This window comes from Rutidosis leptorrhynchoides, chromosome 4 (assembly GCF_046630445.1).
Source record: "Rutidosis leptorrhynchoides isolate AG116_Rl617_1_P2 chromosome 4, CSIRO_AGI_Rlap_v1, whole genome shotgun sequence".
NCBI lineage: Eukaryota > Viridiplantae > Streptophyta > Magnoliopsida > Asterales > Asteraceae > Rutidosis > Rutidosis leptorrhynchoides.
The window spans coordinates 43,863,389-43,887,835 of NC_092336.1; the positions used below are offsets into that span (position 1 = coordinate 43,863,389).

A 24,447-nucleotide genomic window follows, 5' to 3' on the forward strand; every position below is an offset into this window, starting at 1 on the left:
GCAAAAAATAAAAAAATAATTTTGTAACTTCACATATTAGTATCACATCAGTTATAAACTAATACTGAATGCGCTATTACAGTAAGCATGTATATATGGTTATCAACATCATTTTCAATTTGTTACCATTTTTCTTGCATAGATAAATGCTTAGATATAAGCTAGTTGTTACAATTTTTTGTATTACTGATCGGACAGAGCCCTGTAGATTGGACCAAGTGTTATGAAAATGTAAGAAACTATGACAATAATATTTGATATGTTAATACATTCAATATTATTCATCTTTCATTATGTTACAACTTATTAATTATTAATGACAACTAGCACAAAACAAGGAATAGATTCACATAGATTAACATACGATTCACAGTTTATGCAAAATTAAATGAGCCCCAAACTGAGGTTGAAGAGTGACGATGGTATGTGGAGCATGCACATAAGATGGTGATAGTTCAAAACGATAGTGTTGTAGAATCACCGAGAGTGCCATCTTCGCTTCCAATAGAGCAAAGTTCAACCCGATACACATACGTGGGCCCCCACCGAAGGGGAGGTAAGATGCTCGTCCCTTGGTCACTTTTGATACACCTTCGGCAAATCTTTCAGGTTTGAATTGCTTCACATCTTCACCCCATATGTTCGGGTCATGGTGTAAAAGCATTGTATGTAGCTGGAGGAGACATCCGGCTGGTAAGGTCATATCCCCTAATTTTGTGTCGTTATGTATCATTCGCTCTAGTGTTACCACCGGTGGGTATAGTCTTAGAACCTCGTTAAAAATCATGTTTGCCTGTAAAACATATAGACATATAAACGGATAAGATTTTCCCTTTTCAGACTACCACCACAAGATACGCTAATGAGGTTTGAATCTTGGACCCCTTGTGATAAAACTATGACCTTAATCACTAGGCTATATTGAGATGGTTAGCATGTAAAACATAATGAATATAAATTTTATGAAGAGCAACATACGTGCTCACACACAATGGCGATTTCAGGATTAAAACTCAATGGGGTTCCGAATTTTTTTTGTACTAATTATATTTTAATGTTATTTTAGTGGTACGTAGTTTACCTTCAATAAACTACAAATTCGAATAATATATGAGGTCCAAGTAGTTAAATTTGATGATGTCTTGTATAATTTAAAAGAAAAATATAAATTTGAAAAATATATGGGGTCCTGCAGTTAATTTTAGTGGTGTCCTATATAATTTAAAGGGTATTTTCTACTAAAAAAATTTAAACTAGTGGTGTCCCGTGACCTCGTGGGTATATAAGTAAAGTCACCACTGCTCACACACATACAATAAAAATACGAAACAAAAACTAAACTATATATTACTTTTATCAGCAAAGTAATAATCATAGGAAAAAAAGGACTTACAACTTTTAAACGATTCAACCCATCAATATTTGGTCTTTTATATCCAAATACTTGTGAAATTTCATCTCTAGCACGTTCTTGCCAATATGTGTGTTGACTCAACATGATCATAGTCCAAACTAGCAAAGTTCCGGTGGTCTCTTGTCCGGCAAGGTAGAAAAGCTTACACTCTTCGATGACTTCATCAATGCTTAATCCAAAATTATTATTCCCACGTTTAATTTCTTTGTAATTGGAATCCAAGAGTATGCCCAACAGGTCATCATGACTAATTTCCCCAGCTTTCATCGCAATCATTCGTTTGTCAATGATGCTCCTAATCGCAGCCTTCACTTCACGATCCATTTTCTTCATCAACAGATTTCTTTTCGTTGGCAAGAATCTGCAGATTAATGTGTCAATTGCATAAGTCACCCCTCATCTAACACACTTTATATCGTTAAAATAAAGTAGTCACCTGAATCCAGGAATGTAGACTGATTGTAAAGCCTGAATAACCAACACTGCTAATTCTCGTTGTAGCTCAAATATTCTTTTTCCTTCTTCAAAGCTACTACCAAAAGCCGTTCGCGAAATTACATCACTCGATAAAGTATGAAGATAGGGCCAGACATCCACTTCACATGAGCTTTTCTTAGATAAAATTTCATCCCATTTGCTCATCATCTTCTTACAACTTATGTAAAATGCAGGCACCATATGCTATCAACAATATTTTGATTTTGTCAAGTGAAAACTAGGAAAAAAGGCTTTTTTTATTTTTTGTTTTTTGAAAACTGACATCGAGTAAGAACAAACCTTGAGCTTCTCACCATGGAAAGCAGGATTAATGATTTTTCTATGTTTAACCCATTGATTATCCTCGACATCTGTAAGTCCCGCAGCTAGCAACTTTATTAATGGGTTGCGACCCCTCGGTCTTTGGAATTGAAAGTTATGTGCCAGTATCTCTTTTAACATACTCGGTTCGGTTATATGCACCATTGGTTTTGGTCCAATCCACGTGAAGCAATTTTTGCCTACACAGTTAAACAAAATGTATGTTTAGAGAACTTAATTGACATAGCTAATTTAAACTAGTACAGTAGTATTATAGACATGATCAATAAATAAGTCAGCCTAAGTATCATGCTGACTTGCATTGGCGGATTCAAGAATAATTTTCGGCATGGCAAAAATAAATCCACAATAAAAGAGATTGACTAGTTAGCAACTTCACCATATATGGGCCTCAGTGTAAAGGGGAAGGTAGTATTCTGTGAAACTACTTAGCCATACTATAAAGCTTTGGAAAAGAATGGTAGAGACTAGGTTTTAACGTGAGACAGAGGTTTTAGGAGAACCAATTCGGTTCAATGACATGATGCTTTTTGATGGAGGCAATTCATATTATTAGGAGCCTTATGGAGAAGTATAGGGAGAAGCAAAAGAACTTACACTTGAAAAGGTTATGATGGCGTCCCTTGAAAGCTGATTTGGAAGATACTAAATGATAAAGGTGCCCAGAGTAGATATATTAGAGTTATTAAATATATTAGAGTTTAGATATATGTACGATGAGGCCAAGACTTGTGCATGGACACCAACGGAAAACACAAAGTTTTTCCACGTAGGAATTTACACCAAGGATCAGTCCTTAGCCCATAACTTTTTGCTTTGATCTTTGACGAGCTGTCTCAGGAGCGTACCGTGGTGCTTGATTTTTGCTAACGATATCTTACTAATATCGGAATCTAACGAGGAGCTAAATAGAATATTAGAGCTGTGAAGGGAGGCCTTAGAACTAAATGCTGATTAACGGACAGAAAATGGAATATCTTAAGGGTGATTTTGACAAGAACGAAGACGATCACATGGATGGAGAAAATATCCACATTGGAAGCCAAGACTTACACCCGCAAGACTCTTTTTGATACCTAGGATCGATGCTCCACAAGTCGGGGATGATTGATGATGACCTGATCCACGATATAAAAGTCGGATGGTTAAAGTGGAGAGCATCAACAAGGGTCATGTGAGACGGGAAAGTAACTCTTAAATTGAAGGGAAATTCTTCATGGTGGAAATTAGACCATCTATGTTATAAAGATCAGGAGTGTTGGCCAAAGACGAAGGCACAAGAGAGAAGAATAGACGTGGCTGAAATGAGGATATAAAGGTGGTCGTGTGGTAAAACCTTGCTAGATATGAACCAAATGGAGTTTTTAGAAAGAACTTAGGAGTCGGAAGCCTCATCAGCAAGATGAGAGAAGGCTAACTTAGATGGTTTGGTCATGTTATGTTAGAAGGCGACTACCTATGGCATCTGTGAGGAGAGTTGAGGCTCTTATGGTTGATGGGGTAAGGAGCATAGGTAGAACTAGACGTAGGTGAGAGGATAGAATCAAGCTCGACATGAGGGAGCTTTCTTTGATGGAAGAAATGACTTCTGATAAAAATTTGTGAAAAACTATTATTAGGATAGATGAGTAAGAAGAGTATTGGGTCATAGGTAGTCAGATTGTTCTTTTTTTTCTCCTCGTATTGCCCTTTTTATATAATCTCTTCCTTGTTTTATTTATTGTTATGTCATTATAAAATGAAACTCTTCTTTGAGTGGGGTTTATATATCTGTATGTATCTATGTATATGTATATATGTATGTGTCTATATGTATGTGTCTATATGTATGTATGTATATATATATATATATATATATATATATATATATATATATATATATATATATATATATATATATATATATATATATATATATATATATATATATATAGTTAAGGCTTGAACCTGCCTTTGATCAGAGTAACAACCCTAATTGGTTAGCAATCACAAACAAACAATAACCGAAAATATAAACACAGAATAAAAGAACACGAGAATTATAGTGGTTCAGTTTCGATGTGAAACCTACATCCACTTTGGAACTAGAGAGTATATTATTAATTTGGAGGTGATACAAAGCATGTACATATGAGAGAGTATTTATATAGACAAGGATTAAATAAACCCTAGTCTAAGTAAACCCTAAAATTGGCTCAAACTAATTAGGGCTGGCCAAACCCTAACTTAGTCACCAAGTAACTGCCGTTTTTAAGAAGCCTACATCTTTAACAATCTCCCACTTGGAGGCTTCGAATACCATCGAACTGCACTCTTGTACTTCTGCAATGCAAGACTTAGCTCATCTCTTCTCTCTCTAGTTCCTGTCTTCTCTTCAATGTTACTGAAAGCCAGTTGAAGCTATGCACAGCTTCAACTTATCCAGCGTTACTGGTTTGGTAAACATATCTGCCGGATTCTTTGAACCTGGAATGCTCTCCAGATTAAATATTCCATTGCTTATCCGTTCTCTGATAAAGTGATACTTCATGCCAATGTGCTTCGTCTTAGCATGATAGACTGGATTATTTGCTAACTTGATTGCACTCTCATTATCACAATATAAGACAAATTCTGTCTGTTTGCTACCCAGTTCTTTCATGAATGTCTTCAACCACACTAGTTCCTTACTGGCTTCAGTCAACGCCATGTATTCTGCTTGAGTAGTAGATAGAGCCACGCACTTTTGAAGCCTAGACATCCAACTCACTGATATTCCTCCTATAGTGAATACATACCCGGTGGTGCTCTTGAAGGTATTATTGCATCTACCCAGATCTGCATCAGAATAACCCTTGAGAGTCGTATCCCTACCCTTGAAATATAACCCAACTTTGGAAGTACCCTTTAAATACCGCATTATCCACTTCACTGCTTCCCAATGTTCTTTCCCCGGAGCTGACATAAAGCGACTAACCATCCCAACTGCATGTTCTATATCATGTCTTGTACACACCATAGCGTACATTAGACTACCCACGGCAGATGCATAAGGAACCTTAGCCATTTCTGCTTTTTCTACTTCAGTTTTAGGAGACTGATGTTTAGAAAGCTTTAGATGACTTCCCAACGGTGTGTTTCTTGGCTTTATAGACTCACCATTCATTCTGAACTTTTCAAGAACCTTGCGAATATACTTTTCTTGAGATAAAGAAACTGACCCATCTTTATTCCTACATATACTCATACCGAGAATCTGCTTAGCTGGCCCGAGATCCTTCATTTCAAATTCTCTATATAATTGCTTCTTCAAATTGCGTATTTCAACCATATCAGAACCTGCAATTAACATATCATCGACATAAAGAAGCAATATAATATACGAGCTCTTGAACTTCTTCAAAAAACAACAATGATCTGTAGAACTTCTCACGAATCCTGTCTTCTCCATAAAATTATCAAATTTCAAGTACCACTGTCCGGGAGCTTGTTTCAAACCATACAAGCTTCTCTTTAGATTACACACCAGATTCTCCTTTCTTTTGACACAAAATCCCTCTGGTTGAGACATATAAATGTCTTCTTCAATGTTGCCATGCAGGAAGGCTGTTTTAACATCCAACTGTTCTAAGTGTAACTTCTCGATTGCCACCATACTTAGAACCAATCTGATAGTTGTCATTTTCACTACTGGAGAAAAGATTTCAGCAAAGTCGACTCCTTTCTTTTGTTGAAATCCTTTGACAACTAATCTTGCTTTGTATCGTTTAGAACCATCCGCTTCATCTTCGACTCTGAAAACCCATTTATTTTGTAAGACCCTTTTTCCTGGTGGTAACTTGGTCAACCTCCAAGTTTGATTTTTCAATAAAGATTCCATCTCGCTTTTCATAGTCTGCTCCCACTGGAACGAATCTTTCACCTTCATTGCCTCAGAATAACTTTCTGGTTCCCCATTTTCTGTCAAAAGAAGATAGTTAACTGTTGGACTAAACCTATTTGGATATCTTGTGACTCGTGTAGATCTCCTGACCCAATTGGACTGGTCAGATTGTGGTGGGGGCTGCTCATCATCAGAATCTGAGCTCCCACTTTCTGAAGACTGCTCGTGATCAGACTCCGAGCTTTCACTGTTAGGAACTCCAACTAGAACTTCAGTTTCATACTCGGGAGTTTTCCTTTCATCTTCTCTAGTTGTCTCTGTGTCAACCTCAAATTCAACTGATTCTTTTTCTTTTGGTGTTGAGTTGAAATCCTTGTACAATTCTGCTTCATTGAAGGTGGCATGTTTACTTATGATAACATGTTTTCCCTTGTTATCCCATAACCTGTAACCCATGTCATCTCCCCCATAACCAATGAATACATACTTCTTTGCTTTTGCATCGAGTTTGTCACCATCTTTGTTAATATCATATGCACTGCACCCAAAGATTTTTAGATGCTCATAACTGATTGCTTTACCTCTCCATTCTTCTTCGGGTATTTTGAAATCAAGTGGAGCTGATGGAGAACGGTTGATCAAATAAGCGGCAGTGCTTACTGCATCAGCCCATAGAGTCTTTGGTAGCCCACAATTAAGTGTCATGCTACGTGCTCTCTCATTTAAAGTACGATTCATTCTTTCTGCAACTCCGTTTTGTTTTGGAGTACCTGGAACCGTCTTGATCATCCGAATGCCATGATCAGCACAATAGTTAACGAATTCGGTGCTGATGTATTCTCCTCCATTATCCGACTTCAAACATTTTACCTTCAAATCACAAGATAATTCAACAGCAGATTTCCATTTCTTAAAAGCTTCAAATACATCAGATTTATTTTTAAGAAAGTAAACCCATACCTTGCGTGTTGAATCATCGATGAAAGTAACATAATAACGTGCTCCTCCCAATGAAGAAACAGGAGTAGGCCCGAACACATCCGTGTGTACTAGCTCCAACTTCTGAGCCTTTAATGTTCTGCCTGCTTTTGCAAAGGTGACCTTCTTCTTCTTTCCTAGAACACATGACTCGCAAAAGTCCAATTCAACTCTCTTTAGACCAGAAATTTTACCATTAGACACTAGCATTTTCATTCCTTTGTCACTCATGTGACCTAAACTTTGGTGCCACTAACTGGTTAAGCTTCGATCATTGGAAACTGTATTTACTTCATTAGCTGGAACTTCTACCATATAAAGAGTGCCTCTCTTCTTACCCTTGGCTATTACTAAGTTCCCCTTTATTACTTTCCAGTGACCTTCACCAAATAGCACACTATATCCTTGATCATCAAGCTGTCCAACAGAGATTAGTTTCTTCTTTAGGCCAGGAATAACTCGGACATTTTCTAAGGTCCAATTAGTGCCCAAAGAGGTCTTCAGCTCTAAGTCTCCAATCCCTGTAATGTCAAGACAATGATCATTAGCCAAACGAACTTTACCAAGATTACCTGTTCGTAGATTCTTCATCAAATGTGGACTTGGAGTAGCATGAACGATGCTCCTGAATCCATAACCCACGTATCAATTGTATTCTCAATGCAGCAAACAAGGACGTTATCATAATCATCTGTTGCAACAAGGAAGTGCCCAGTCTCCTGACAATTCCAACATTTAATATCATTCCTTGTTCTCGACACACTCCTCCTTCTTGACTTTGACCTGCCCCTGGTGGTGTTACTTCTGCCTTTTCTCCTACCCCTCTCTTCTGTGCTCAGAAAGTTTCCTGATGGTTCTCATGAGCTCTTTCTTCTTATATCTTCTCCAAGAATAAAATCACGAATGCCCTCAAACTTGAGCTTTGAGGACTCTGTGGATCCACTGATAGCTGTGACTGAACCTGACCAGCTTTCAGGTAACGAAGATAATAATAGAAGAGCTTTGACTTCATCATCGAACTTGATATCAACTGACAGTAACCGAGAGATAATATTTTTGAAGTTATTAACATGATTTGTTACTGAAGCACCTTCTTTCAACCTGGTGTTTACCAACTGTCTGATCAAAAACACCTTGTTAGAGGCAGACGGCTTTTCATACATATTTGCTAAGGTACTCATCAAACCATTTGTCGTGGTTTCGTTCACAATGTTAAAGGCAACACTTTTTGTCAACGTGAGTTTGACAACTGCTAGGACTTTCCTGTCAAGTATCTTCCACTCGTCGTCTTTCAATCTTTCTGGTTTATTCTCACTCAAAGCATCTATCAGATCCTTCTGACATAACAAGTCTTCAACCTGTGTGAAGACCCGTCCTTATCCCCCTGGACGAATTCATCAACATTTGGTTCCATTGCGATGATCGACTCCAAGTAATGTCCTTAACATGAGCAAATGCACAGCGGAAGACTTAATTTGTACCTGAGAATAACATGCTTTAAAATGTCAACATAAAGTTGGTGAGATATATAGGTTTGATGCTAGCAGCGTTATAACTATGGACCACAAGATTTCATATACATACATAATACACTCCTCGTGTATGGAAAAGTCGTTGAGCACTTGGTAACCATACTTAACATTTAAATCACAGCAGCATATTCTTAAATAAACCCTACACCGTACCAAGTGTAGTAACGAAACGAAGTACTGTGCAACCGTTTAAAACTGGTCGTCCAGCCCGGTTGGGGTTGTCAGGCCCGATAGATCTATCAACAGGATTCGCGTTTACGCTCCTCACGTAAATATTAGCTACCAAGTATAAAGAAATATGCCATGGTACAACTCAACGTAGAATTTATTTTTGATCACTTGTGTCCATAACATAAATCATTTATAAAAACAGCGCATGTATTCTCAGCCCAAAAATATTTAGAGATTAAAAGGGACTATATACTCACCATATTGTATTTTGTAGTAAAAATACATATAACATTATTGAACAATTGTAGGGTTGGCCTCGGATTCACGAACCTATATTAGTTTTGTATATATTAAAACACATAATAGTAATCGAACAAACTTATATAATATTATTAACTGTTATTTCAGTAATTATATGTTTCGTTAATAGCTTAATTAACTATTTTTTTTATACATTAGATACATAGTTAGTCTTTATTATAAATATATTCATATAGTTATGTTATATGTATTTAAATATATTTTCATAAAAAAAATATTGATAAATGAAAAGTTGTAATGTTTTTATATCAACAATAACTAATAATCATTTTTAAAAATAGTAATAAGAGTAGTAATGGTAATTTTATAATATTAACAATAATAATGATAATAATAATGTTAATGTTAAAACTAATATTAATAATGATATTATTAATAATAAAGTAATTAGAATATTATATGTTAATGATACTAATAATTTTTGTGATAATAATAATATTCATAATAATAATAATAATAATAATAATAATAATAATAATAATAATAATAATAATAATAAATGAAATGAAATGAAACTACCTTCAAAGGAAATTCTCTAAAAAAAAATTGTCCCATTGGAGACTCGAACCGACGACCTCATGATACCCCGACACTACATGAAACCAGTTGGGCTGAAGCCCTTATTCCGAAATATCACATAAAATAAAAACATAAATCCCGTATGTTCCCGTGTTCTATCCATCTTCTTCCTCCTCACACAACTGGTCGACCAGAAGTCCAATCAAACATATTACCGGTTTGAAGTGGACATGGATTCGTAGCAGAAACAACGTAAAGGTGGGTTTAGAATTAACAAACCAAAAATTTAAAATGAACTGAATCAGAATCTGTTTGTACACGAACAGAAAAAAAAAAAATATAAACTCCACAATCAATTTTGATCTTTGGACGGTTTTTAGGGAAAGATTACAACATAAGATATGTTGTAAATCATTATTATAAACTTTCTAACTCATCAATCTTAACAAGAAACATTAAACGAATTAGAATTTCTCAAAGAACGAAATTGTTGACTTTTAAATTTAGAGCTTTGACTTCAAAATTCGATTTTGATAAAAAGATTTGGGATTTGAAACTTCTAAGATAGTTTTCATATGGGATTTCTAGCAGATTTGCATTAATAGATTTTTAAATAACACTTGAATCCTAACTTTGACAAAAAGGGTGAAGAAACAGAGGTTATAACATCGGTTCCTTTGTATTACAATTTGATTTTTATAGAATTGAAAGTGAAGTGTTAACAGATACCATCATAGTTAAATTATGTTGTCAAAACATTGCTAACTTTGACTATCTTATAGCCACAGATAATTGACAGGATATACATTAGGTACACAAAAAAAAATAAAAAATAAAAAGCTAAAAGAGATATCTACTGACTTTGTTCGTTTGTTATGATATTATTCGATTTTGTAGGTAGAAAACAAAACTAATACACCGTGATTTTGACAAAAGCAGATTCCAAGTTGGTATATATTTGATCCTTTTAAATTTCGTATAATATAACTAATATTATTAAATAATTAAGTATATTAATAATAATAATAATGATAATAACTATTAATGATAATAATAATAATAAATTCATTAGTGATAATAATATTATTAGTAATAATAATAATAATAATATAATGTTATTAATAATAACAATAGTATTAATCTTTAATGAGTTTAATATTAATTAATGATAATGATAGTAACAATAATAATAAAAGGTATTAGTTCCTTCTATTAATATTAATTTATAACAATACTAATATTTCTTAATAATATCTGATAATACAAGTGATAACAAAAATATAACAAGTTACATGTAATCCATTGTTATATTTAGAATAACGATATTAATAATACAGATATTAATATTAATATTTTTATAGTAATAATGAGAGTAATAATAATATTACTATGTCAATTATATTTTACCAATACAGATACAGATATTTATATTAACATTTTTATCATACACCTAATAATAAATATGTACAGGAAATCATATGTTATATTTTGTAGATTTATAACAACATAATTATTTATGTCTTATTATCTCTAATTATTATATATACTCATACCTATATATTTATATATTTATATACAAACAATTGTTCGTGAATCGTCAGACTTGGTCAAAGGGTAACTGGTTATCCGAATATAGATTTCAAACTTTCTAGACTCAAAATTACAGATTTTGCTTATCATGTCGGAAACATATAAAGATTAGAGTTTAAATTTGGTTGGAAATTTCCGGGTCATTACAGTACCTACCCGTTAAAAAAATTTCGTCCCCGAAATTTGGTAGAGGTTGTTATAAATAACAATAAAAATGTTTTCATGATGAATATGAAGTGATAATGGAGTTTTATCATTGAGAGATATAGATAAAACAATTCGATTATGTGAAACGCACGATTGAAGCTATCACAAAAGAGTGAAATGAGTAAATATGAAATCGTTTTAACCGATGACGTGGTTATGATTGATTTCCGGGATTTAAGGGATTTAAGGAAAATCTTACGTAATAAGATTTAGTTCTTCGGCGATTTAGGAAACAGAATCTCCTTTGATTTAATGCAGTAATCTGTTTCGATTTCTCTGTCGGATATTTTCACTATAAATCTACCTCCTTCCCTTCCTTACTTCCATACCTCATATCTTTTATTCTTCCTCCCTCAATTCATACCTTATAGTATTCTATGAAATGCTCCATCCCGTTCTGATTCTTGTTATACTTCTAACTTTCATATCTTTCATTCTTCTCTTCCATCTACCGCCAGAAGAATCTATTCACTTCTATGATTTTCTTGAAATTATAATGTTTCTAATTCTCCCGTGTCTTTACGTTGCAATACGTATTGATATACACGGTTTGTAATTTCTGAGTGGTTGTTGGGTTTTATATCTTCCCTTATATTTTGATGTCCCTACTTCTGTCTTCCATAATCATTGTCATCCACAGTTAATGCTTTCTCCTATTTGCTGCGATTTGTACTCCAATTTCTATTTTGGGGCTTTGTCCCTTCGTTTCTTCTTCCCGTCCTCGAGTCAAGCGAGCAAGAGTCCGGAATTCATAGGTATGAAATTTGGAATGAGCATAGCTAATGCTCTAAGAAAGAAAGGGTAATGGCACGATTTTGATTGGTCGAATTACCAGAATATTTCGGAAAAATAGAACTATCAGGGTGATACGCTCTAATATGTTTGCAGATTGGTTAGAATGTAAGAGTCGTGTAACATGGCACATAATGACGGTACTGCGAATCATCACATTCCATTAGAAACTCAACATGACTTACTGTAATATAATCACGTTGGCCAAGCGTTATTATATTATACTAATTCATGCTTCAATTCCCAACACTTCTCTAGGAATCATTCATAATTTAACTTGAATTTTAAAGAATATAGAAACTAAAACAGTTTCTTTTAGGATGTAACACAGATAGCACGAAGAGATAGATAATTTTCGGACAAGAATTTTTATGAATATATCTTCAGAAATATCGAAGATATTTATGATGATATTTTGGAATTTCTAAGTTCGAAAACATGACTTTGGAACAAGATATTCTCTAAAATTTTAGCGGATCCAAAATTACCTATATTCTTTGAATATAAGGTTTGGTCTTTGTATTTTCCTTGGTCTTCTTCATGATTAGCTCAATTCGGTTTTCAGTACCAAATTTTCTATCGAGCGTTCCTAACTCTTCCTTCTTTATCATCAACTTTTAGCCATTAAGACCATCTACAACATGCTGCTTCGTCAGCATTCTCAAAGTTAACGGATCTGGGTCATCGGTTATCAAACCGAGGTGGTTTCAGAAGAATTGTGTTTTTAGATGATTAAATGCTGATGATAACATGATGGGATATGAAAGGTTCCCCGGTAATGATGAGGAAAGCCAGTCGTATGTATCAAAGTTATAATAAGACTTTATTCGAATGAAAGGTCGAAGTTGTTCTGCTGGAGCTGTGACAAAACTGGCCACTTTGAAAGGAGTCATAAGGTTGTTTTTGCTAATAAATGGTAAAGGATTCAACACAGGTAAGTGTTAAACTATGAATTTGGGTTCGAGAGTTTTTAAGGTGCATACTTCTTTTCTTCCGTAGATGAAGTGCGGCTGATTCATCTTCTCGGTTGAGATGTTTTTAAGAATCATGAAAAGATTAGAACGCGAAATGTAATTGTGGAGGTACAAATGAGGTTCAAGATAAAATCAAGTGGCAAACTTGAAGAATTGTTTAGTTTCATATGTCATAATCAATATTTTAATTCTTTTTAATTGTCCAATATTATTAGTCCACAGTCGATAGTCCACAGTTACAGTTCAACAATTCATATATAGTTTAATATATAATATTCGAATTAATTAAAATATATCATGACCCGTATACGTCTCAGACTCGATCACGACTCAAACTATATATATTATTGTAGAATCAACCTCAACCCTGTATAGCTAACTCCCGCATTACTGCATATAGAGTGTCTATGGTTATTCCAAATAATATATATAGATGCGTCGATATGATATGTCAAAACCTTGTATACGTGTCCCGATATTTAAAGTGCGTAAAATAAATAACAGAAATTAAATGACGATAAATAAAATGCGTAAAGTAAATAACAGAAATTAAATGACGATAAATAAAATTGCGAGAATGTAAATTGCGATAATTAAATTGAGATAAATAAAATGTAACCAGTTAGCTAGGAACAGTTAGCTAGGAACAGTTAGCGTGGATTCTTAACAATATTTCAATTAGTTAGTTCGTTTGTTTCTAACAAATTTTACTTTGTCCGGTGTTTTCTTCATTATGCCACTTGTTGGATTCTGATAGGTCAAAATCCAAATATGAAATTGAATGAAAATGATTATTCTGCGGTGAACGGATACGTATATCGGTGGTTGTAAGTAGGATAGCAAATGACCGTTGAATCAGATTCGGAGAATGTACAGTGTAACTTATTAATGTGAAATCTAAATATTCCTCGGGTGTTACCTACCCGTTAAAATATTTTTCATCATTAACAGTTTGTACGAAAGAATTTTTTTTTTTAATTACAATTTTTATGAAAATATACTTGCATATATATTTTCGTCGGTTGTAATCATAGATTTAATGAGTCAATAGGATATTAAACTCATTTGGTTTATCGTTAATACTAGATTATATAATCTCTAAGGCATTAGAGATTACTTAATCGTAATGTTGCACGAAGATAAATGAGGTAGAACGATACGTAAAACGAAGATAGTCGATGTAGAACGATATGAAAATCATACTCGAAGTACAGATGGTGATATTAAGGCGTGTGATGTTGATATCCGAGGTTCAGATTGTGATGTTGAGGTTTACGACGTGGTTGTGGTTTGAGGGTGATAAGGATACTGTCGACGTTGATGATGGTGGTACGGATCATGCTGCTGGTGCTTGTAACCTTTGCACCAAGTTCTCCAAAGCCGTTACGCGAGCGCGAAATTCGTTAACTTCTGCTAGTACACCGGGATGATTGGCGGTTGGAGCGAGTGGATGAACAAGATTCGTGATATGGGATAATATGTAATCGTGGCGAAATACTTGGAAAAGGGGAGAGAAAATGTTGTTTCGAACAGGTTCGCCGGTAAACGCTTCAGATTCATTGCCAAAAGAGCAATTTGGTGAATGGAAAGAATCCTTGATGTGAAATGATTTCCGGATATCGGATGATATTCTAACTATATAGAATATCTATATATATATTATTAAAGATTTCGTAGACTACAGAGGAACCTACAGCATATATCAGGCAAGTCTACGGATGCGCTAAAATATATATTATCAGATATGCTAAGATATGAATTTTGTCTATACACTATCGATGCAGTAAATGCAATAAGACGTGTCTAGACTTAAGGATGATAAGCAGGCAATTCCCTAAGGATGATAAGTAGATGGTTTCTGACTAGAAATGATAAGCAAAACTTTTTGACATGCAGACACGGTCAAAGTCCAGATTCACTAATGTATCCTAACGACTTATCAGTTAGACACACTAATGCAGACCTGGTTCGCTAAGACCACCGCTCTGATACCACCTGTGAAGACCCGTCCTTATCCCCCTGGACGAATTCATCAACATTTGGTTCCATTGCGATGATCGACTCCAAGTAATGTCCTTAACATGAGCAAATGCACAGCGGAAGACTTAATTTGTACCTGAGAATAACATGCTTTAAAATGTCAACATAAAGTTGGTGAGATATATAGGTTTGATGCTAGCAGCGTTATAACTATGGACCACAAGATTTCATATACATACATAATACACTCCTCGTGTATGGAAAAGTCGTTGAGCACTTGGTAACCATACTTAACATTTAAATCACAGCAGCATATTCTTAAATAAACCCTACACCGTACCAAGTGTAGTAACGAAACGAAGTACTGTGCAACCGTTTAAAACTGGTCGTCCAGCCCGGTTGGGGTTGTCAGGCCCGATAGATCTATCAACAGGATTCGCGTTTACGCTCCTCACGTAAATATTAGCTACCAAGTATAAAGAAATATGCCATGGTACAACTCAACGTAGAATTTATTTTTGATCACTTGTGTCCATAACATAAATCATTTATAAAAACAGCGCATGTATTCTCAGCCCAAAAATATTTAGAGATTAAAAGGGACTATATACTCACCATACTGTATTTTGTAGTAAAAATACATATAACATTATTGAACAATTGTAGGGTTGGCCTCGGATTCACGAACCTATATTAGTTTTGTATATATTAAAACACATAATAGTAATCGAACAAACTTATATAATATTATTAACTGTTATTTCAGTAATTATATGTTTCGTTAATAGCTTAATTAACTATTTTTTTTATACATTAGATACATAGTTAGTCTTTATTATAAATATATTCATATAGTTATGTTATATGTATTTAAATATATTTTCATAAAAAAAATATTGATAAATGAAAAGTTGTAATGTTTTTATATCAACAATAACTAATAATCATTTTTAAAAATAGTAATAAGAGTAGTAATGGTAATTTTATAATATTAACAATAATAATGATAATAATAATGTTAATGTTAAAACTAATATTAATAATGATATTATTAATAATAAAGTAATTAGAATATTATATGTTAATGATACTAATAATTTTTGTGATAATAATAATATTCATAATAATAATAATAATAATAATAATAATAATAATAATAATAATAATAATAATAATAATAATAATAATAATAATAATAATAATAATAATAATAATAATAATAATAAATGAAATGAAATGAAACTACCTTCAAAGGAAATTCTCTAAAAAAAAACTGTCCCATTGGAGACTCGAACCGACGACCTCATGATACCCCGACACTACATGAAACCAGTTGGGCTGAAGCCCTTATTCCGAAATATCACATAAAATAAAAACATAAATCCCGTATGTTCCCGTGTTCTATCCATCTTCTTCCTCCTCACACAACTGGTCGACCAGAAGTCCAATCAAACATATTACCGATTTGAAGTGGACATGGATTCGTAGCAGAAACAACGTAAAGGTGGGTTTAGAATTAACAAACCAAAAATTTAAAATGAACTGAATCAGAATCTGTTTGTACACGAACAGAAAAAAAAAATATAAACTCCACAATCAATTTTGATCTTTGGACGGTTTTTAGGGAAAGATTACAACATAAGATATGTTGTAAATCATTATTATAAACTTTCTAACTCATCAATCTTAACAAGAAACATTAAACGAATTAGAATTTCTCAAAGAACGAAATTGTTGACTTTTAAATTTAGAGCTTTGACTTCAAAATTCGATTTTGATAAAAAGATTTGGGATTTGAAACTTCTAAGATAGTTTTCATATGGGATTTCTAGCAGATTTGCATTAATAGATTTTTAAATAACACTTGAATCCTAACTTTGACAAAAAGGGTGAAGAAACAGAGGTTATAACATCGGTTCCTTTGTATTACAATTTGATTTTTATAGAATTGAAAGTGAAGTGTTAACAGATACCATCATAGTTAAATTATGTTGTCAAAACATTGCTAACTTTGACTATCTTATAGCCACAGATAATTGACAGGATATACATTAGGTACACAAAAAAAAATAAAAAATAAAAAGCTAAAAGAGATATCTACTGACTTTGTTCGTTTGTTATGATATTATTCGATTTTGTAGGTAGAAAACAAAACTAATACACCGTGATTTTGACAAAAGCAGATTCCAAGTTGGTATATATTTGATCCTTTTAAATTTCGTATAATATAACTAATATTATTAAATAATTAAGTATATTAATAATAATAATAATGATAATAACTATTAATGATAATAATAATAATAAATTCATTAGTGATAATAATATTATTAGTAATAATAATAATAATAATATAATGTTATTAATAATAACAATAGTATTAATCTTTAATGAGTTTAATATTAATTAATGATAATGATAGTAACAATAATAATAAAAGGTATTAGTTCCTTCTATTAATATTAATTTATAACAATACTAATATTTCTTAATAATATCTGATAATACAAGTGATAACAAAAATATAACAAGTTACATGTAATCCATTGTTATATTTAGAATAACGATATTAATAATACAGATATTAATATTAATATTTTTATAGTAATAATGAGAGTAATAATAATATTACTATGTCAATTATATTTTACCAATACAGATACAGATATTTATATTAACATTTTTATCATACACCTAATAATAAATATGTACAGGAAATCATATGTTATATTTTGTAGATTTATAACAACATAATTATTTATGTCTTATTATCTCTAATTATTATATATACTCATACCTATATATTTATATATTTATATACAAACAATTGTTCGTGAATCGTCAGACTTGGTCAAAGGGTAACTGGTTATCCGAATATAGATTTCAAACTTTCTAGACTCAAAATTACAGATTTTGCTTATCATGTCGGAAACATATAAAGATTAGAGTTTAAATTTGGTTGGAAATTTCCGGGTCATTACAACCTGCATCTTCCACCATCCAAAATCTTGCCCATCAAGATTTTAATCCTTCCTTCTTCTGCCATTGTAAAGGCTTTCTGATCTTAATTTTAAGAGCAGCAGGAGTTAGTGACAACTAGGGTTTGACCTGCAAACAGCTGTGATTTGACAGCAGCAGTGGCTACTATCTGTCGCGATCTGCTGTGAAGAAGGTGACGGATGCACTTTATGTAACAGCACCAGCAGACATGTGATTAACTTAATCGAACAGCAACAAAAAAACAGCAGCAATAAGTGGTCTGTAACAGCTGCAGATCTGATCTGATCTGTAACAGCAGCAGCAGATCTGATCTGATCTTGTTATTTGTAATCGGCTAGGGTTTAGAACCTGAGCTCTAGATACCAGTTGTTAAGGCTTGGACCTGCCTTTGATCAGAGTAACAACCCTAATTGATTAGCAATCACAAACAAGCAATAACCGAAAATATAAACACAGAATAAAAGAACACGAGAATTATAGTGGTTCAGTTTCGATGTGAAACCTACATCCACTTTGGAACTAGAGAGTATATTATTAATTTGGAGGTGATACAAAGCATGTACATATGAGAGAGTATTTATATAGACAAGGATTAAATAAACCCTAGTCTAAGTAAACCCTAAAATCGGCCCAAACTAATTAGGGCTGGCCAAACCCTAACTTAGTCACCAAGTAACTGCCGTTTTTAAGAAGCCTATAGCTTTAACATATATATGTTTTCATATGTTTTTATCTCTTTCTATATGTTTATCGTTTCTTTATTGTAACCCTGCTTTCATTTTTTTGAGTTCTATAGTTTCTTTTTTTTGAGTTCTATAGCACACACAGGTACGTACCGTTTTTTTTTTCCCCTTTTTTTTCCTCATTCTTATCTCTAAGCGCATTTTTTTTTCTTTTATTTTTATTGGTCGGAGGTGGAAGTAATCTCTCTGACCTCGAGTATGCCCTCGAGTAGATAGATGACTTTTCTTCCTGTAGGTGAAGAAATCTTTCTCTACACGTGAATGGAGAAACGACTTCACTTCTATTATAGACTAGGGAAAATGACTGTTTACATACATTTCACCTCCCCATACCTCGCAGACGCGAGATAGTGTCGTTGTATATAATACATGTATATGTTGATCGATTTGATGACGTGGCATCAGTTTGGATGACTTGTCACTTATCTGTTAGATGATGTGTCAACATATCTTTCTTTAACTTTAGCGCGTATACCGGCTACCATATGAAGAAGTCATATGAACAACTTTAATTTTTAATTGTTTGTTACACACTCAAAAAAGTTAATTATAGAGCTTATATGAATATTCTTAGTCCCTACAATTTTGCCAACTAGCTTGTACATGTTTTTATTTTGACTTTTTGAGCAATCAATATCATTACAGCTTTGCTTGCTTCCATGTGGTGTTTTAGTAAAGTCAGCTCGACTAGGCTCGAAGTCGACCCATGTAAGGACAGTTCGAAATCAACTCAGTGAGCTTTCATGATGCATGCACGAGCTCGAGTAAAAAAGAATTTGGATTCAAACTCGACTTAAATTTTTATATAAGAATAAGTTTCATCCCTCAAACTTCGTTTGTATTGATCTACAAGCTAAATTTCAAATACAAAGATTTCAAATACATATGAAGCCAAAATTTAAAAACAGAAAATATTTCAAAAAAATATTAATTAAATTGTTTTGTAATATAATCTAACAACAATATTCATTAAAGCTCCAAAACTTCAATAAAAACTTGAGTTGAGCTCTTCAAAACTTGACCTCAGCTCAATATTATTATTATTATTATTATTATTATTATTATTATTATTATTATTATTATTATTATTATTATTATTATTATTATTATTATTATTATTATTATTAGTATTATTATTATTAGTATTAGTATTAGTATTATTATTATTATTATTATTATTATTATTATTATTATTATTATTATTATTATTATTTTTTGTAGTTTGTTAATCGGTCCGGTTTTCGATTTATTCAGATTTGTGTATTCTGTTTTGAATTTTTTTTTAGAGCAAAACTGAAAACCAAACCGAAAACTGAATTCAAAATTGAAACCGAAACGAAATCGAAACCAAAAATCAAATTCAAATTCGATTAAGTTTTGGTTAAAACTGAAATACCAAAAACAATCACAATTTAAGTAAAATAACCATAAAAAGGTTATTTTGAATTTGACTTTGGGATTTAAAATCGGTTGTATATATTAATAATTTAATAAATAATTAGTTGAATTCAGTTTTCGATTAAACCATATTTACAAAAATAAAACTGGAAGCCAAATTCAAATTTAAAAATTGAACCGAAATCGAGGCGATTTCAAATTTGGTTTGATTTTATTTCGGTGTGGACTTGATGCAATTTTCGAATTAAATGGTTTCAAATTAAATATCGAAAGGCAAGACGTTAAACCTCAAATAAACAGCTACGAGAAAATAAAAAGGCCAAAATATGTACCATAGGCCATGACGGTTTTATGGTCGAAGGGCAAGATGCGCGGAACTATATCATCTGTTATATCTATTGGCTTAGAGTCGGCTTCCTTTAGCATTTTCGCCATCTCATTCAAGTCTCCAAATAACAACTTATATGATGTTCCCTTAAGACCTTGCTTTCTTAAACATTTCTCCATTCATTTTGGTTTGAACCACGCCCAGTTCGAAAATCTTAATGCACACCACGCAAATATCACAAGTACTCCCACAAAGTACCATACTCCATTTTCTTCCATCTTAGTAGTTCATTCGGTGAATCTTGTGATTACAAGGGGAATATATGACATTTGTGAGATGGGTGTGACAATAAGCATGAAGTGAACACGTGGAGGGGTTTTTTTTTTTTTTTTTTTTTTTTTTTTTTTTTTTTTTTTTTAAGGTAAAACATTTTTATTATACATAGGCACTGACCCTTTCGAGTAGGGGTGGGCAAAACCGGATATTCGAAATTTCGGATATCCAAATTTCGGATATCCGAAAATTCGGATAGTGAATACGGCCATCCGAAATCCGAATCCGAAATTTCGGATATCCGAAAATCGGATATCCGAAATTTCGGATTCGGATACCGGATTATCCGAATATCCGAACTATATATAATAAATGCAAAAAATACAAATGACAATACACATATTACTTAACTATTCACATACGCCTAAATTCAACATTCTATAGTTCGTATTACAAAAGTTCAAAACACGATCAATACATCATTGTAAAAAACATAACAAAGTTCAAAACATGGTTAACACATCATCGTAACACAAACATAATAGTTATATCTTAACTGTTTATATAGAGATATTCATACAAATTATCTGCTTAACATAAACTGCTATATTTCTTATAACTTTTGATGTACTGTGATTTATTTCTTATATAGTGATTTATTCTATATCAAATAATAACTTCATGTTTTTTAGAACACGAATCAAGTTATAATTAGTATGTCATAATCGTTACAATAAAAATGATACAAATCCATCTTTTAAGGATGAACCAAACAAAAAGTGTATCCAAATATGAATGCAAGTTAGTTTCAACAAGAAAGAGTATTAATAAAAATTCAAAGGATACTAACTTTACTCTTTGTAACGATTGATTGTTTCTATCTGTTATCTTTGTTCACTCTTAAAAGTTAAAAGTTTAGTTTACCTTGAAAGCTATAAGGTCCATAAGCGATAACATTGGACTACTAAACTATAAATACAATAAATATATTAATAATAAGTGTACTTTATTTCGGATATCGGATTATCCGAATATCCGAAAATTTTGGAAAATTGATCCGATATCCGAATCCGAAATCCGGATATCCGATTTTCGGATATCCGAAAATCCGGATATCCGAATTTTCGGATATTTTCGGATCGGATTTTCGGATAATTCGGATTGCGGATTCGGATTCGGATATTATGCCCACCCCTACTTTCGAGTGGGAAAGGTTTCAAAAGGTGGCAACATGACAAAAACCATGGCTCACCTTAAGACCAGACCACTGACATAGGTCAGATCAGGCAGTGACCCTTTCTAGTGGGAAATGTCAAAAAAATGTCCACCAATTTTGATTATTCATTTATTTAATTAAAAAGTTTCGTGTATGTTTTGCACTCCAAGTGTTTGTGGTCTAAATGAAATTCGATGCTATCATCTTCAACATTTACCTTATATCACTCTGGATTCATCTATAGTATACGTGAGTGACTGAATTCTGTTATGATCTCTCATAATTTGAAAGTACAAACAACAATAACAACAAAACCCAATACCACATAAGGGGTGTATGGGGGAGGTGAGATGTAGACAATCTTTCCCCTATTCGAGAATAAAGACACGTCATTTCTCCACCTAGAGTGATAACACTCTTAAAAGTAGAGAAAGTCATCCCTCTCTCTATTCGACGGATAGAGAGATTGCTTCCGAGTGAACCTCCGACCAATAAGTAGGAAAAAAAAAATTAAAAAAAATAAAAATAAAATAAAATTGAGACACCATGAAAATGGTAAAATCAAATTTTCATAATTTGAAAGTGTTTGTGTTAATGTCTCTGTTAACTTATTTGCCCGTGATTCCACGTTTTAGGTTTCTAGTAAACTTCTTATAAGTATGAATATGCATGAAAACCAGAACAAAAAGGCATTTTCTATGATTTTCTTACCATGAAATTTGCATATGTGCTCTGATCCCCTCAATATCATGTTACTGTTAAACACTATATCATTTCTTAACAGTTACAAGACTCGATCTGTTGCCTATATAATAGATTTACAAGGAACACGAGTATCAGGTGTGACGAAAAACAACTGAAGTATGCTAAAGTTGGATGAAATTGTCATGTGATCTTGTTAACATATACAAAGTCATTTATACAATCCTAATTTGTTCTTTGGTTTGGTTTTCAGTGTCGACGCCTAAAGAAGGGATTGATGGTGCAGAGGCAGAACTAGATAATATTAGTAAAAATCACAATGAAACTGAATATAAGTCTATGCATGTTACAAATCAGATACTGAACATAAATCTATACATGATACAAATCAGAATAATCGCAACATATAATCATATCAACAAAATAATTATGAACTGAAACGAAAACGATCAAACCGAATAGAAGAGATGAACCGGGCTTGTGTTTGACACAATTCCCTTAAACTGCGTAAAAAACGTGTTGCAAAAATTGGCTCGCACGGGCCCGAATTTTCGGAGCTACATTCGTGTCCACAAGTCGCGAGGATTGTAAAGGAGTAAAAACATGCCATAAGATCTTGACATAGTTTACATTCATCCTCTTATATACTACATAATAGTTCTTTCCCACTCGTATGTGGGACAAGTTCCATTTCATTTGAAACTTGCTTCTACTTTTTGCACTTAAACTAGCAACTTTGAGACGCGATATCTCATTCACCATTAACCCGTTTTGGACACACTTTAGTTTGTTTTAAAGCTCTCGTTAGTGGCTATAAAACCCACTAGATAGTCGTTAATATATCTCACTTTATTATATATCACTTTATTATATATTAACTTGTGTCCAAAAGTTGGTGAAACACACTTTTTCCAACCAATTTTTTCCAACAGATAAAACTATAATTTTAAGGCAAATACTAGCAATGGAGTAAGTGAGTAACCAATATTATTTTTCTATTACAGTAAGTATGGAAATATGGTTATCGGCATCAGTTTCAAATTATTACCATTTTTCTTGCATAGATAAATGCTTAGATATAAGCTAGTCGTTACAATTTTATATCACTGATCGTACAGACCCCTGGATGTATCGATCATCATTTAAAGTTGAACAAAAGAGGGACTCTAACGGTATATTTATCATATACGATATACCAAGTCATATGTCCTTGGCCGTATGAACCTTTCTCCGTATCTCATTAATATCTCTACTAAACGATACATGGTACGTTAACTTTTGGTACATTTCTTCGAACTTTAGCTTGTAAGTATCATTCAAATTCACGATACTTACACCCAGAGGTAGAGATCTATCCCTAATGGTGTAAGTTGAGTTTGCCTTACCAACATTTGTCACCGTCCTTGTGTACGTTTTAGTCTCACCTTTTTTCAAAGATACCACGATAGTGTTAAGAGTATTAGTATTGGCCCTACTAATACTCTAACAGATAGAAGGATAATTCAACTGCTCTTCTTTCATGGTTTTTGAGCAGTTAACTACCTGTTTGACGATCATTTGAACTTGTTTTGGCGTATAACCTAATCCACAAAGATACGGAATATAGTCTATTCGATGCAACAAATGAG

The 24,447-nt window shown here is 32.9% G+C and overlaps 1 pseudogene; it reads right to left on the reverse strand.

The window, feature by feature from the left end:
- Positions 1 to 367: 367 nt before the first annotated feature.
- LOC139840018 (cytochrome P450 CYP72A219-like) lies at positions 368 to 20,906 on the reverse strand (annotated as a pseudogene).
- Between the last annotated feature and the right edge of the window lie 3,541 nt (positions 20,907 to 24,447).